This window comes from Manihot esculenta, chromosome 16 (assembly GCF_001659605.2).
Source record: "Manihot esculenta cultivar AM560-2 chromosome 16, M.esculenta_v8, whole genome shotgun sequence".
Lineage (NCBI taxonomy): Eukaryota > Viridiplantae > Streptophyta > Magnoliopsida > Malpighiales > Euphorbiaceae > Manihot > Manihot esculenta.
Window position 1 is genome coordinate 8,537,855 of NC_035176.2, and position 16,575 is coordinate 8,554,429.

A 16,575-nucleotide genomic window follows, 5' to 3' on the forward strand; every position below is an offset into this window, starting at 1 on the left:
CCTTCCTTTGCATGTTTTCTATGATTGTTTTATGATGTTTTAGGGGGTTTTTGGGGAGATGTTTAGAGTCATGTTAGTGTATGTTTGGTCCCTCATTTGAGTCCACCTGTGTAGGTTCGGACCCGAGGAACCGAGGACCCCAGCAGTGAGATAGCTGCTTTAGAGTCTTTTCAGAGTCAGCCTGAGGTGAGTAGAATGGATCTTTATGTTTCAAAGCAAATAAATTTCGAGAATGTTCATGCATCACGAATGCCTGATATATATTAGGTTGTTTGCATTAGAAATCACGAATATGTTGCATTACATATTATGATGTTGATGTGGATGGATGTTGTAACGACCCGAAAATCGGACCGCTACCGGCGCTAGGATCCAGATCGGCTTAAGGCCGCTGGGACCCATAGCAAGCCTGACATGAAACCTGTAAACCTGTTTAATCCCATACATGATCAATAATCATACATAAAAATTTAAACTTTTCTTTCATTCATTCCTCATACACCAAACTCAACCTGTGCATGCACTAAACATAATCATAAACTTGACCCCTCAGTGGGATCTCATCAATGCCCCAAGGGCGATACATCATAAGTTGAGTTGGTTAAACATAAACATCAATAGACATTAAGATCATGTATCAACAAGAGATTACAATGAACTATGGTCAAGCACACTTCTAAACCTCAATATCATTATACATAACATAACTATTTAACTTTACATCATTATACAATTTACCATGTCCACTATCTATCTATTACAAACATAAGACTTTACTCTTCTTGACTTCTCTGTCTAGCCCGAACCTGCAATCCTGGGGGGGTTAGGGAAAAGGGGTGAGCTACTAGAGTCCAGTGAGCAGAATAGTAGAAAACAACATTTAAATCTCATGCCATCATGTAATGCAACACATCACAACAAATCACATCTCGGATGGTATTGTCACCAATAGTCCTCTACATTCCAAAGTGTCGGGACGTAGAATGGGTACAACCGGTCTTTCTCTTAACATAACATATCATAACATACCAATGTGCCAGGGACGTAGAATGGGTACAACCTGGACTTTCTCTTACATAGTGCCAGGGACGTAGAATGGGTACAACCTGGACTTCCATACCATATCATGCCGTAGCATCATCATACCATATAAGGACTAAAGGATCATTCAATAACCAATCCACATCAACATCATAAATGCAATGCAACATATTCGTGGAGTCTAATGCAAACAACCTAATTCATCACATGGCATTCATGATGCATGAACATGCTCAACTGTATAATTCATTTGCTTTAAAACATAAAGGTTTATTCTACTCACCTCTTGGCTAGCTCTGACAAAGACTGGAGCAGCTAACTCACTGCTGGGGTCCTCGGTTCCTCGGGTCCGAACCTACACAGGTGGACTCAAATGAGGGACCAAACAACTAGAACATAACTCTAAAACCATCCCCCAAAAACCCCCTAAAACACCTCAAAACAATCATGCAAAAACATGCAAAGGAAGGCAGAACAGGGCAGGTTCGGTGGCACCTTCGGCGGCCGAAAGTCCCAGACAGAGACGAAACTCTCTTTTCGGGGGCAACTTCGGCAGCCGAAAGGCCTGCCTCCCCAGCCATGTTCGACGGCCGAAAGTTCCTTCGGCTGCCGAACCTGGTCTCTGCCAAAGGGCAGAAACTTGGCTCCTTTAAGCACATTTGCCTCCAAAACTTCCAATCATGCATTTAGCTCAACCAAAACATGCAAATATACATACATTGGCTCCTAGGGGCTTCAAACTAACTTAAACCCCAACTACAACACACAACAACAACACAAATTCAACATACATTGCTCAAAACATAACATTAACTCAAAAATCTAACTATGAGCTAAACATGCATTCTACCCCATATATCTTGCATAAAACTTACTTTAAACATGAAATGAGCTTAAGATCGGCTCTTACCTCTTGAAGATCGAGAGAGAGACGTCCTAACTCGAAGGTGGGAGATTTTTGAGTTTTTGAACCTCAAAGCTCCAAAACTTGCTTTAAACCCGAAAATCTTCAAAACAACGTAAAAACTTGTGAAAATCTTGAAAGATTTGAAGGAAAGAACTCAAGGATGGTGAGGAGCAGCGGAAGGGCTCACCTTGGCCGAAAATGGGGAGAAAGCTCGCTCATTTCGGCTAAGGGGCTCTTTTATAGTGGCTGGCCAGGCCACATTCGGGAGCCGAACGTGCCCCCACATGCATGCCATGTTCGGCGGCCGAACTTGAGGTTCGGCGGCCGAACCTGGGCTTCCCTCACTTGTGCCTTCGGGGGCCTAAGGCTCACCCGAAAAGCATGCATGTTCGGCGGCCGAACTTTGAGTTTCGGCGGCCGAACCTGAGTTTCCTCCAAGGGTGTTTTTATTCAAAAACTCATTTCCTCTTTACTTTAAATCATCAAAAACATTAAAACATTTTATGAAAATATGGTTTTACCCCTTCTAGAGGTCTCCGACATTCGAAATTCCACCGGACGGTAGGAATTTCGATACCGGAGTCTAGCCGGGTATTACATTCTCCCCCCTTAAGAACATTCGTCCCCGAATGTTCCTCAACTAGCACATGCATAGAGTCATCACAACATAAACATAACACACATGAAACATACAAGAACTAACCTTAGAAAAGATAAGGGTATTGCTGGAGCATGGACTCCCGTGTCTCCCAGGTGCACTCTTCCAAATTGTGGTGGTTCCACAGGACTTTGACCATCGGGATTTCCTTGTTTCTTAGCTTTCTGATCTGGGTGTCTATGATCCGCACTGGCTGTTCAACATAGGTGAGATCCTCTTGGATCTCCACATCAGGCTCACTAAGAACCTTGCTCGGATCTGACACAAACTTCCTCAACATTGAAACATGGAAAACCGGATGGATTCTTGCCATTGAAGCAGGCAAATCTAGCTTGTACGACACATTCCCAATCTTTTGCAAGATTTCAAAGGGTCCGATGTATCGTGGGGCTAGTTTACCCTTCTTCCCAAAGCGAACCACTCCTTTCATTGGAGACACCTTGAGCAATACCAGATCCCCCTCCTGAAACTCTACTTGCCGTCTGCGGATGTCTGCATAACTCTTCTGTCTGCTTGCAGCAGTCTTGATCCTCTCTCTGATCACGGGTACCACCCTGCTGGTAATCTCTACTAGCTCAGGCCCTGCCAAGGCCCTTTCTCCAACTTCCTCCCAGCAAACAGGTGACCTGCACTTCCTCCCATATAAAGCTTCATATGGAGCCATCCCGATGCTAGCATGATGGTTGTTATTGTAGGCAAACTCCACCAAAGGTAAATGCTGCCTCCAAGAACCGCCAAAGTCCAGCACACACATTCTGAGCATATCCTCGATAGTCTGGATGGTCCTTTCGGACTGTCCGTCCGTCTGGGGGTGGAAGGCAGTACTGAAATCCAACCTGGTACCCATGGCATTCTGCAGACTCCGCCAAAACCTGGAGGTGAACTGGGGCCCTCTATCAGACACTATTGAAACAGGAACCCCATGCAGCCTGACGACCTCATCAACATACACCTGTGCCAACTTTTCCACAGAGTAGCCACTCCTGACAGGGATGAAGTGAGCAGATTTGGTGAGTCTGTCCACAATCACCCATATGGAGTCCAATCTGTTGGACGCTGCCGGTAACCCCACTACGAAGTCCATAGCTATATTCTCCCATTTCCATTCTGGAATAGGTAGCGGGTTAAGCATTCCAGCCGGCTTCTGATGTTCCAGCTTCACCCTCTGACATACTTCGCAGGCGGACACAAACTGTGCCACTTCTTTCTTCATCGCTGGCCACCAATAAACCTTCTTCAGATCTTGATACATCTTGGTGGCTCCGAGGTGAACGTTGTATCTTGCATTATGAGCCTCTCTCATAATGTCTCCTTTTAGCCCTATGTCATCTGGTACACACAATCGACTCCCATAGCGGAGGATCCCCTTACTGTCAAATCTGAATTCACTGTCTTTGCCTGACTGAACAGTCCTGGCAATCTTCACTAACTCTGGGTCCTCATGCTGTTTCTGAGCCACTTGCTCCAGAAACACGGGTGTCACTCTCATCTGGGCCACTAAAGTACCTGTACCAGACAACTCCAACTGTAGACCTTCATCAATGAGCTTGTAAAACTCCTTCACCACTGGTCTCCTCTCTGCCGTGATGTGGGATAGACTGCCTAGTGACTTCCGGCTTAGGGCGTCTGCCACAACATTCGCCTTACCCGGATGATACTGAATCTTGCAATCATAGTCACTCAACAGCTCTACCCATCTCCTCTGTCTCAAATTCAAATCTCTTTGACTCAGGATGTACTGCAGGCTCTTATGATCTGTGAAGATCTCACATTTTACCCCATAGAGGTAGTGCCTCCACATCTTGAGTGCAAAGATTACCGCTGCCATCTCAAGGTCATGTGTGGAGTAATTTAACTCGTGCTTCTTTAGCTGCCTAGAAGCATAAGCAATCACCCTCTCATTCTGCATCAGTACACAACCCAGTCCCACACGGGACGCATCACAAAAGACTGTAAAGTTCTCATCACTAGATGGCAGAGCTAAAACTGGTGCTGAAGTCAACCTCTTCTTAAGCTCTTCAAAACTCTCTTCGCACTGGTCGGTCCACATAAACTTCTGATTCTTCCTGGTTAGTCTGGTCAGAGGAGCTGCTATCTTCGAGAAGTCCTGAACGAACCTCCTGTAGTAACCTGCCAAACCCAAGAAACTCCTGATCTCCGTCACTGAAGTGGGTCTAGGCCAGTTAGCCACAGTTTCTGTCTTCTTGGGGTCCACCTCAATCCCATTCTCTGACACTACATGACCCAAGAACGAAATGCTCCTCAGCCAGAACTCACACTTAGAGAACTTGGCATACAAGCCATGTTCCCTCAAGGTCTGCAAGACCAACCGCAGATGATGGGCATGCTCCTCTGCATTCCTGGAATACACTAAGATATCATCTATGAAGACAATAACGAAGTGATCCAGGTACTGGCTAAACACTCTGTTCATGAGATCCATGAATGCTGCAGGGGCGTTGGTTAACCCGAACGGCATTACAAGGAACTCAAAATGCCCATATCTGGTCCTGAAAGCTGTCTTCGGCACATCCTCTTCCCTTATCCTTAACTGATGGTACCCAGATCTCAGATCTATTTTGGAGAAACATCTCGCTCCTGCTAGCTGGTCGAATAGATCGTCGATCCTTGGCAAAGGGTACTTGTTCTTGGTAGTGACTTTGTTCAACTGCCTGTAGTCGATACAAAGCCTAAGGGATCCATCCTTCTTTCTCACGAACAAAACTGGTGCACCCCAAGGCGAAGTGCTCGGTCGGATGAAGCCCTTTTCTACCAACTCTTGCAACTGTCCTTTCAATTCCTTCAACTCGGCTGGAGCCATCCTGTAGGGAGGGATAGAGATCGGTCGGGTTCCAGGCATCAATTCTATCTCGAACTCTATCTCCCTAGCAGGTGGTAAACCTGGCAGCTCGTCTGGGAAGACATCTAGAAACTCTCTAACCACTGGCACCGAGGCGGGCTCTCTAACCTGACTGCTAAGCTCTCTCACATGAGCCAAATACCCCTGACATCCCTTCCTAAGCAACCTACGAGTCTGAAGAGCTGATATCAGACCTCTAGGTGTACCCCTCCTGTCTCCCCTGAAGACAACCTCTGACCCATCCTGAACTCTGAACCTGACTACCTTGTCCCTGCAGTCCAAGGTAGCACCATGGGTAGATAGCCAGTCCATCCCTAGAATGACGTCAAAATCTGTCAAATCTAGAACCACCAGGTCGGCGGACAAGCATCTTCCCTCAACAAACACAGGACTACACTGGCAGACTGACTCTGCCACTGATGGATCACACTTGGGTCCACTGACCCAGAGAGGACACTCTAACTCAGAGATCATCAAGCCCAACCTCTGGACGGCTCTCGGAGCAATAAAAGAATGAGATGCACCAGGGTCCATCAAGGCATACACATCTGAACAACCAATGACTAAATTACCTGCAACCACGGTGTTAGATGCGTCTGCCTCCTGCTGAGTCATCGTGAAGATCCGTGCTGGAGCTGATGGACCTTCACCTCTGAAACCCGCTGAAGAAGAGGCTACCCCTCTCCCTCTGCCTCTGCCAGTGGCCTGAGTCATGGCTGGAGCTGCTGGCTGAGCCACACTGCCAGAAGCTGTCTGCTGAGACTGTGCCCCAAAAGCTGCCCTGGGACACTCCCGAGCCATGTGTCCCTCTTGCCCGCATCTGAAGCAGGCTGCTGTCCCAGCCCGACAAAATCCCCTGTGTAGCCTACCACACTTTGCACAAACTGCATTATCCGCACCAGAGCTTGAGCCACTCCCTAGTCCCAGACTAGACTTGACCTTGTTCCAAAACTTGTTCTTCTTGGGCTTCCTAGTGGTGTTACTCCACTTTTTGCTACCTGAAGCTGCTGCACTAAAAGAAGAAGAGCCTGGGGTCTTGGAACCAGAAGGCTGTGCCATAGACTGCTTAACTGTTCCCTGAACGATGGCACTGGCCTCTATTTTCCGGGCCATATCCACTATGGCATGGAAGCTCTCCCTATCTGCTGACTGGATCAAAGAGGAATATCTAGAGTGGAGTTTCATGATATACCTCCTTGATCTTTTCTGGTCTGAGTCAACGTTTTGCCCTGCAAATGGCAACAGCTCCAAGAATCTGTCTGTGAACTCCTCTACACCCATCTCATCAGTCTGCCTCAATTGCTCAAACTCTATCATCTTCAGCTCCCTTGAACTATCTGGGGAAGCCCATCCTGCAAACTCGTTTGCAAACTCCTCCCAAGACATGCTGTCTACTTTCGGGTTCACATAATTCTTGAACCACTCTCGTGCCTTCTTGCACTTAAGAGTGAACCCAACCATCTGAATGGCTCTACTGTCATCAGCCCCAATCTCATCTGTGATCACCTTAACCCTTTCAAGATACACAAATGGGTCATCCCCTTTTTCATACTGGGGAGCACCCAACTTCATGTAGTCTGTCATCTTGACCTTGCTCCCACTGGCTGAGCTAGGTCTAGGAGGTTGAGTAGCTGGGGCTGCGGGTTCTGCTGGAGGAGGAGGTGGTGCAACATTTTCTGAGGTAGGGTTTGCTGGATTTGGATAGTAAGGTGGGGGTGGATACATTGGGTATTGTGAATATGGTGGGTAGTAGGGTGGGTATGGCATCTGTGTGGGATAAGGGGTGAAGCTAGGGTAATCCGATGTACCTCCCATCGAATACCGGGGGTTTTGTGAGAAGTGTGGGTAGTGGGGTGGCTGAACAAATCCCGAGGCCTGAGTGCCTCCTTGGGATTCTCCCATTCCCTCTTCTGACATGCTAACTCCCAAACTGCCATCCCTCCTCTGCTCTACATCCATATAATCCCCCATGTCTTCTGACATTCCTCCCTGAACTGTTCCCCTCACTGATCTGCTCCTACCCATATCCAGAGACCTTCTAGGGTCTCTTACTGCTCTTTCTCTGTTAGACCTACTAGACATTGCCCTAGGCAATGTAGGAGGACGAGCGCTCATGCCCTCATCCTCAGGTGGCACTCCAGTCAATCTTGCTGATCGACGAGTTCCCCTCATCCTGTTTTTTGAAAAACAGCACATCACATAAACATTAGCATCAAATGGTTCATGTGGGCACACATGAACCCTCATCACATACATAACATTCATATTATAGCATTAATGCACATGTATAAAATCATGGCATTTCACATCATCAAACAAGACAGAACTCCACATCCTATCCTAGTGGACATGATCTTTCCTATTGTGCTTGACCTTCTATAACATCTATGAGCCCGACACTCTAGGTCCGACCATATGAACCTAGGGCTCTGATACCATTCTGTAACGACCCGAAAATAGGACCGCTACCGGCGCTAGGATCCAGATCGGCTTAAGGCCGCCGGGACCCGTAGCAAACCTGACATGAAACCTGTAAACCTGTTTAATCCCATACATGATCAATAATCATACATAAAAATTTAAACTTTTCTTTCATTCATTCCTCATACACCAAACTCAACCTGTGCATGCACTAAACATAATCATAAACTTGACCCCTCAGTGGGATCTCATCAATGCCCCAAGGGCGATACATCATAAGTTGAGTTGGTTAAACATAAACATCAATAGACATTAAGATCATGTATCAACAAGAGATTACAATGAACTATGGTCAAGCACACTTCTAAACCTCAATATCATTATACATAACATAACTATTTAACTTTACATCATTATACAATTTACCATGTCCACTATCTATCTATTACAAACATAAGACTTTACTCTTCTTGACTTCTCTGTCTAGCCCGAACCTGCAATCCTGGGGGGGTTAGGGAAAAGGGGTGAGCTACTAGAGCCCAGTGAGCAGAATAGTAGAAAACAACATTTAAATTTCATGCCATCATGTAATGCAACACATCACAACAAATCACATCTCGGATGGTATTGTCACCAATAGTCCTCTACATTCCAAAGTGCCGGGACGTAGAATGGGTACAACCGGTCTTTCTCTTAACATAACATATCATAACATACCAATGTGCCAGGGACTTAGAATGGGTACAACCTGGACTTTCTCTTACATAGTGCCAGGGACGTAGAATGGGTACAACCTGGACTTCCATACCATATCATGCCGTAGCATCATCATACCATATAAGGACTAAAGGATCATTCAATAACCAATCCACATCAACATCATAAATGCAATGCAACATATTCGTGGAGTCTAATGCAAACAACCTAATTCATCACATGGCATTCATGATGCATGAACATGCTCAACTGTATAATTCATTTGCTTTAAAACATAAAGGTTTATTCTACTCACCTCTTGGCTAGCTCTGACAAAGACTGGAGCAGCTGACTCACTGCTGGGGTCCTCGGTTCTTCGGGTCCGAACCTACACAGGTGGACTCAAATGAGGGACCAAACAACTAGAACATAACTCTAAAAACATCCCCCAAAAACCCCCCTAAAACACCTCAAAACAATCATGCAAAAACATGCAAAGGAAGGCAGAACAGGGTAGGTTCGACGGCACCTTCGGCGGCCGAAAGTCCCTCCAGAGCCGAAACCCAGGCAGGTTCGGCGGCACCTTCGGCGGCCGAAAGTCCCAGACAGAGATGAAAGTCTCTTTTCGGGGGCAACTTCGGCAGCCGAAAGGCCTGCCTCCCCAGCCATGTTCGACGGCCGAAAGTTCCTTCGGCTGCCGAACCTGGTCTCTGCCAAAGGGCAGAAACTTGGCTCCTTTAAGCACATTTGCCTCCAAAACTTTCAATCATGCATTTAGCTCAACCAAAACATGCAAATATACATACATTGGCTCCTAGGGGCTTCAAACTAACTTAAACCCCAACTACAACACACAACAACAACACAAATTCAACATACATTGCTCAAAACATAACATTAACTCAAAAACCTAACTATGAGCTAAACATGCATTCTACCCCATAGATCTTGCATAAAACTTACTTTAAACATGAAATGAGCTTAAGATCGGCTCTTACCTCTTGAAGATCGAGAGAGAGACGTCCTAAACTCGAAGGTGGGAGATTTTTGAGTTCTTGAACCTCAAAGCTCCAAAACTTGCTTTAAACCCGAAAATCTTCAAAACAACGTAAAAACTTGTGAAAATCTTGAAAGATTTGAAGGAAAGAACTCAAGGATGGTGATGAGCAGCGGAAGGGCTCACCTTGGCCGAAAATGGGGAGAAAGCTCGCCCATTTCGGCTAAGGGGCTCTTTTATAGTGGCTGGCCAAGCCACATTCGGGAGCCGAACGTGCCCCCGCATGCATGCCATGTTCGGCGGCCGAACTTGAGGTTTGGCGGCCGAACCTGGGCTTCCCTCACTTATGCCTTCGGGGGCCTAAGGCTCACCCGAAAAGCATGCATGTTCGGCGGCCGAACTTTGAGTTTCAGCGGCCGAACCTGAGTTTCCTCCAAGGGTGTTTTTATTCAAAAACTCATTTCCTCTTTACTTTAAATCATCAAAAACATTAAAACATTTTATGAAAACATGGTTTTACCCCTTCTAGAGGTCTCCGACATCCGAAATTCCACCGGACGATAGGAATTCCGATACCGGAGTCTAGCCGGGTATTACAGATGTTGGATGATCCATTAGCCCTCGATATGATATGATGACGATGATACGGTATGGAAGTCCAGTGAGGCCCATTCTACGCCCCTAGCACAGAGTAAGAGAAAGACCAGTGAGGCCCATTCTACGCCCCTGGCACATTGGAATGTTATGTTATGTTATGTTAAGAGAAAGACCAGTGAGGCCCATTCTACGCCCCTGGCACCATTGGAATGTGTAGAGGGCTATTGGTGACAAGTCCATCCTTGATGTGGATTGTTTGTGATGTGATGCATTCCATGAAAGCATGTGTTTTAATATATTGTTTTACTATTCTGCTCACTGGACTCTAGTAGCTCACCCCTTTCCCTTAATCCCCAGGCTTGTAGGTTCGGGATAGACCAGGAGGTCATCAAGAGTAAAGGCATAGTGTATGTAATAGTTAGTTGTGGACATGAAAGATATTGTAATGTAATGTATTGTAAGATATTGTATAATTTGTATTGAGGATTAGTATTGTGCTTGACCCTAGAGTGTATGGTTAATCCCTTTTGATACATGATCTTTATATAATGATTTATTAATGTGATGTAAACCAAGCTTGATGTATATAATGTTGACCCAGCTAGAGCATTTGATGAGGGCTCTAGTATGGGGTTTGTCTGTTTAATGTTATGGTGCATGCACAGATCAAGCTTAGTAGATGGAAAGTTTAAAATTTTTATGAAAATGTATGATCATGTATGGGATTTATCAAGTATGACAGGTTGTATGCTAGGCTTGCTACGAGTCCCGGCGACCTTAAGTCGATCCGGATCCTAGCGCCGGTAGCGGTCCGATTTCGGGTCGTTACAACAGAACTTCTATAAGTACGGCTCATCACAAACGTATCGTTGTGCATCATGCTTCAATTTCTTTTTCTCAATTTCATCTTTCAAGTGCTGGCATTCCTCCATTGTGTGTCCATGGTCTTCATGAAAATGGCAATGCTTGGTCTTATTTCATCTTTCAGCTTCCTTAGGATTGAGCTTATGAGGCTATCTAACTTCCTTGTCATTTTTTTTAATCCACATTAAAATACGTATCCATGAGTCATCCAGTGGATTATTATTTTCTTAGCAGCTAAAATACAAAAATATTTGTCTCTTTTGGATTATCACAAATTATAAACCATCTAAATGTCCTATATCTAATGATATCTACATAAAATATTAATAAAAAAACTTTAGAACAATTTTGAAAATTGAGAATAAAAAAAGTTTTGACCGCTAATTCTCAACTTTTCCTATGAAATTTTAACGGCTCACTTCCGAGGGCAACAGGCTCTCATAAGATGGCCTTTTATTCTATTTTTTCAGAGTTTAATATAATAATATTTATTTATTTATTTAACTAATTAAATAAATAAATTACAATAATAATCTAGAACTTTAACAAATAAGTTATATAAATCTTAAGACAAATTCAATTAAGTTCCCATTTAATTAATTAGATTAAAATCATAATCCTTTCAAATCACAATTTTATTTTAATATCATAAAATATATATGCAATCAAATTTTACTTTATTTGACTTATCATTTTATTTTCTTATATTATTTTTTATATGCAACCTATTATTAAGAGTGTAATTTAATATTTTGACATGTGAAACTTTTTAATTATGGTTTATGTCTAATTTATTAGTTTTAATTAATGATGATTTATTTTCATTTAATTAGTAGTAAATCAAATTACTAGTATTTATATTTATTTTAGATGATTAATTAGAAAAAGTAATTGTCTTCTTCTCAAGGTTAGTACTCCTTATTGATTTTATTTATTCTTTTATTATCTATGTTCTTAATTATAGGTTAATTAATATGTGATGAAATTTTTTAATACAAGCTATTCTTGGGTTGTTCAATTTTTTAAAAAAAAAGTTGCAAGATTATTTTTTTTATAGGAATCTTTATTAAGAATTAGAATGTCAAGAAAAAAAGAAATAAAGGATGATAAAAGAATGAATGAAATAATATAGAATTTAGTTAGGAAAAGCATTTTCTGGAAATAATCTTTAGAATAATAATTTTTTCTCTAATTGTAAAAGGTTGAATAGAAATCAAAATTATATATATATATTTTATTTTTTACTTCAAGAGCTCAACTTTAAAATTATGAAGAAAGAAAAATAAATATAAAATAATGGCTACACAAATTTTGGCAGCAAAGAGATAAAGATAAGAAATAGAATTTTAATTTATGGACAAAATACTAATCGAGACAGTTTAAAATTAAACGGATATATTACCGTTTAACCAATCCTTAGAACTGTTGAAATTTTCAACACTATGTCATTTTGAAAGGAAACTATTTTTCTAATAAGAAAAAAGTATTTTTATTAAGTCAACTGTTCTACTGGTCAACAAATACAACCTTTAAGATTAAGAGCTCATACATTAAAGTAGATTTGAGGTCATGTGAATTAAATTTATCTTTTTTTTTTTATTTTTTTAAATGGAACTCTTATTTAAAATTAAATATTATTTTAAATTAAATATTCAATACATATTATTATTAAAATTTAATAGGATTAACAGAGGAATCATGCTTTATTAATATAAAAATTACATGGTCTTTTTCTAATGACTTCTAATATATATATATATATGATAATGATTAGATATCACAAATTGATTTTAATAGTTAATCAAAATTAATTTTAATATTATAATATAAATATAATCATAATTTATTATTTTTAATAAATTATTAATATTATATTTTAAAAAAAATTACTTTTTTATTTTTGAAGTATAACATAATTAACGATTTATTTTTTGATTTTTAAAATCTAATACTTTCATTTTTAAAATTTAATTCTGTCAAAATTAAAAATTTATCCGTAAAACATTTATGTTAGGTCAATGATTTCAACTTAATCAAAAAAAGTTAATAAATATAATTTCAAAAATATTCTTATTAATAATAAAATAATAAAAAATATTATTTAGTATTTATAATATGGAAAAACTCACTACTTAGTTTTTTAATTTAAAAAAATATATTAAAATATTCTTGATATTTTAAAAAATTTACTAATTAGTTTCTTTATTAATTTTATCACTAAATATTTTAGTATTTAGTCCCTATAATTTAGAAAAAATTATTAATTAGTCTCTCAAATTATTAAAAAGTTTACTAATTAATCTTTCATATCAGAGATATTTTAAAATTTTTTTATAATACTTAACGACTAAAATTAACGAAAAAACTAATTAATAAACTTTTTACAATATTAAAAACGTTTTAATAAATTTTTTAAATGACAAATAATGATTAATAGTCAACGGCATCACAAAAATATTTTTTATTGAGTTTTAATTTTTTTATTTTTAATAATTTAAATTTCTAATCGAATGTTGCAATTACTATGACATTGCTTATATTATATTAAAATTTATTATTTAATTTTAAAAATTTTTAAATTCAATTAAAATATCCTCTGTATTGATATAAAATTTAATTTTTAGCTCCTGTTAGTATTAACGGACAGATTCTGTTAGCCAATATGTTGTATTCTTGATCAAAAGAGAGAATTCTTTTTTCTTCCTAAATTACACTCACAAAAGTATATTATACTTTCTCTTTTCTTTCTCCTCTCTCAAACTCATGACAGCCATCTATTTTTTCTTCTACTCTTGTATGCCGAGACCCACACTAAACCCCATGTCCATCCAAGTCAACGTCACCTTCTCCCCTCTCCTCAATTGACTCAACGACGATGTTTTTGTTTTCTCAATAAGCAAAAGGTTGTTTACAGGTTGCCATAACTTGTGGGGTCAAGTTTCGATAGTTTGTAACCAAGGCTTTGTTTTTTTCACAAAATAATTTATATTTAAAAATATTTTTTATGAAAAATATAAAATATTTTTTTATTATTTAATTTTAATTTAAAAATAAAATATATTAATAAATTTATATATAAAAATTTTAGTATAAATTTCAATAATTTTTATTTTCAAAATAAAAAATTATTTTTTTTAAAATAATTAAATTTTTTTCTTTAATTAGAAAAATATTTTTTATTAACTAAATTAAATGTTTAAATTTAAATATTTTAAACGTTAATAAATATAAAAAATATTTTTTCTGTATTTTAAAATTCTTATTAAGACATTTATAATAAATTTATTTATGAATTTTATTTTTTAAATTAAAATTGAGAAATAAAAATAAATCATTTTATTAAAAAATAACTTTCAAATTTTTTTATGCAAAATATTTTTCACTTCAAAATATAAATTATTTTTTACAAAGTGGAATCTTTCGGCTGATATTAATGGAAGGATCAACTAAACAATTTAGTTGGGCTGAAAACTAACAAATGAATATTGGCGTAATAAGTAGGGGAGAGCATATTTCGGTCTAAATCGAAAAATCGAATTCAACCGGTTAATTTTGATTTTTCAGAATAATCGGTTTGGTTTGGTTAATATATTTAAAATTTTTCAGTTTTTGGTTAGGTTCGGTTTAAACATGTTAAATAACCGATCAAATCGAAAAATTGATTTAGTGGCTAGACCCAAGCCCAAACCCGAGCGCAAGCCCTCCCTCTGGCCTCTCGTACCCAACCCAGCACCCTAACCCCTTCATCCCTTTCGATCCCAAGCCCAACCCAGTAGATTTTAATTTGAATCGAACCGAATCGAACTGAACTGATTTTTATCAGTTCGATTCGGTTCGATTATATCTTCATAATCGATTTTTTCGATTTTTAAAATTTTAATATTTCGATTTTCGATTTTATCGGTTCGGTTCAGAACGGAACCGACCGATTGTATAGCCCTAATAATAAGATATCTCTTTTTTAATAGCAAACAAAACCAAATTTGATTCTAAAATATACCATGAGCCAATGATGCTAATTTCTTTTCTGTTCAAATTTATTTTTAAATTATTACTAAAAAAATTAAATAAATCTAAATAAAATTAAATAAATTAAAAATAACATAATTCACATTATAAAAACCTTGATAAGGATTATTTTATTTATTCTTTTAATACTTAACTTCAGTTTATTTGTAAAAAATAATGTGTATTTAAAAAATATTTTTTATGAAATATATTTTTTATAAAAAATATTTTTTAATAAAATAATTTATTTTTATTATTTAATTTTAATAAAATAAAATATATTAATAAATTTATATATAAATATTTTAATAAAAATTTTAAAGGGTAGAAAATTATTTTATTTTTTTTTAAAAATAATTTTTTTAAAAATAATTTAATTTTTTAATTTATTAAAACAATATTTTTTATTAATTAAATTTTCTAAAAGTTTAAAGGTGGGGAAAATACAAACGGAGCCCAGTGATATGGGCAAATTTGACCTTTTATTTGTTTTCTTAATTAAAATCCTCAGCTCAAAACTAAGCCGTTTTGATCTAGGGTTACTTAAAAACCGAAGTTCGACCTTTTTTTTCTGTTCAGCCGCCTCCCATTTCGTTCAAATCTTCCCTATTTCTTCTCTCCCCCTCTCTATAAACTCCAGTTGCCGGGCTGTTGGTCTGATATATCCCTTCAGATCTCCTTCTTTCTTCTTTCTTTCTATACATTTTCGCTTCTTTTCCTTTTTGCTGTTAGTTATAGTTTGTTCTCCAATGTTTGCAATTGCATTGTTTTTGCAACTGCCCTCGAGTTTCATACAAATCTGGTTAATTCCTTTCTCAATTTCTGAGCTGTTTTTGAAATTGATGTTTGATTTATCTTCTGTAAAGATTACATTGAATTGAAGCTCCAGCTTTGTGTAGTTTGAACTTGGCAGTATTTGGAGTTCTTTAGGAAATCACTGGGGGGATTTTTCCATCTGTTAGCTTTCAATCACAGAATAGGCTGAAAAGTGTACATGAAATATGAAAAAATTTCGTCCCTTTTACTGTTGGTTTTGTTAAATGTATCCATTGGCCTGTGATGCATAGAAAAATTGTCCGTACCATCTGATGATGTCAATCTCTTGATGTGTTGAAATATCTTCTGAGGCCTGTGTGATTCTTTTTCAATCCTTATTTTTTGGGTTTATATTTCAAAAGAAGATTAATTTATTGGCTAGAAATTACGGTGAAAGGGCTTTGATGATGAAAATTATACCATCAAACTATGAGAGCTCAAATGTGGGCTTGTTGATGTTCATAATCTCTGAGCCCTTTCTTTCTGAAAGTAACTTAGACCTTCGGTGGCTTTTAATTCTGTCTTTTTTCTTTTTAATTTTCAATTCGATCCCATAAGCGGAAACAAAATAATATTTGGAAGGCAACAAAATAGAGTCTCTGGATTGCTTGATAATTTATAGCGTTTTCAGTGCTGTACGTTGCCGATACTGATATGGTTCTGAGATTCTGGCATTTTCCTCGCTTTTGTCCTTGAGGCTTATGCATTCA

General features: G+C 38.5%; 2 non-coding genes across 2 annotated transcripts; both read left to right on the forward strand.

The window, feature by feature from the left end:
• The first annotated feature begins 16,100 nt into the window (after positions 1-16,100).
• LOC122722168 lies at positions 16,101-16,180 on the forward strand. Its single transcript, XR_006349092.1, has one exon. It is a non-coding gene; the product is annotated as a small nucleolar RNA snoR117 (small nucleolar RNA).
• Positions 16,181-16,261: 81 nt separating this feature from the next.
• LOC122722167 lies at positions 16,262-16,341 on the forward strand. Its single transcript, XR_006349091.1, has one exon. It is a non-coding gene; the product is annotated as a small nucleolar RNA snoR116 (small nucleolar RNA).
• The last annotated feature ends 234 nt before the right edge of the window (positions 16,342-16,575 follow it).